Source organism: Myotis brandtii, unplaced genomic scaffold, assembly GCF_000412655.1.
Source record: "Myotis brandtii unplaced genomic scaffold, ASM41265v1 scaffold871, whole genome shotgun sequence".
Lineage (NCBI taxonomy): Eukaryota > Metazoa > Chordata > Mammalia > Chiroptera > Vespertilionidae > Myotis > Myotis brandtii.
Genome location: NW_005371555.1, coordinates 322,335 through 323,381, shown reverse-complemented (window position 1 = coordinate 323,381; position 1,047 = coordinate 322,335). Strand labels below are relative to the sequence as shown.

Below are 1,047 nucleotides of genomic sequence, written 5' to 3'. Positions count from 1 at the left end.
AGCGTGTTCTCACTCACCGCGGGGTTTTCCCTTCGGCCCGGGGCCCTGTCGGCTTCCTGCGCCGGGTGAGCTGCAGCGGCAGAGAGAAAAGGGCGAGCTCGGGGCAGGAGAGGCGACTCCTGGGGATCCACGCGGGGCTCCGTGGGGGAAAGGAGTCAGGTCGCCCTGGGGTCATCTTCCCTCGGGAAAGAGGTGGGGAGTGGACAGTCTACCGGGGCTCACATCGTTCAGGAAAGGCATTGACCCTCTGGCCAGGGCGGCGAGGGAGGTATCAGACCAGAAAGGATGCGTTCTGGGCCCACAAGGCCACATCCAAGGCACCAGGGCACCTGGAGAGGGGGAATCCTTTATCTTCTCCAAGATTTTCTGACTTGAAGGCCTCACAGAGGGGAGCATTCATCACGGGGAAATACTTTGAGATTATGCCGGATTTATTTGAACAGGCTGGGAGTAATGAAATGAACATGGACTTTGAAGGCCCACCCCCCACCTGCCACTTTCTATGTGAGTGATCTTCATCAGTATTCCACTCTGTAAATTGGGGAGAGCACTGTCTACCTGCAGGGTGTTTGTACGGGGTAAACCAAACATAAAAAGTATTCCTCATTCATAGTAGGAGTCATTCAATGTAAGCTTCCTGAAGAAAAGAATTCATCTTCCCCATCTCTCTATCCCCATACATTTGCATCTTAATGCACGCCGATTGAGCGTTATGACTCAAGTATTACAGTTGACCAGATGACTAAGTATTACAGTTTACAATTCTTGCTACACAATTTAAAGAGTTATGAAAATATGTTAAATAGAAATTAGGATATATGTATAGAAAGCATCCCTCCCCCGGCCCCCAAAGTGGTTTCCACTACTATGAATGAGAACCTCTAAAACCACACACATGTTTTGCAATACCAAGTTCTTTCTAGTGTTGAGAGGACTATTTAATATATAGTCATCATTTCATGATATTAACCCTGGATTAAATGATTCCATGTAATTCTGTGTCATTTGGGCAATTGAAAGATATTGGAGATTCTGAGTGTAAAACTC

At 47.6% G+C, this 1,047-nt stretch overlaps 1 protein-coding gene across 1 annotated transcript in view; it reads right to left on the bottom strand.

Moving 5' to 3' along the window:
• The window catches only part of MOB3B (MOB kinase activator 3B), a 214,429-nt gene extending 214,289 nt beyond the window's left edge, over positions 1 to 140 (bottom strand). The window contains exon 1 of the mRNA XM_005884896.2: positions 18 to 140. The gene's annotated coding sequence lies outside the window, so the exon portion shown is untranslated. The remainder of the gene's footprint in view (positions 1 to 17) is intronic.
• Positions 141 to 1,047: the final 907 nt, after the last annotated feature.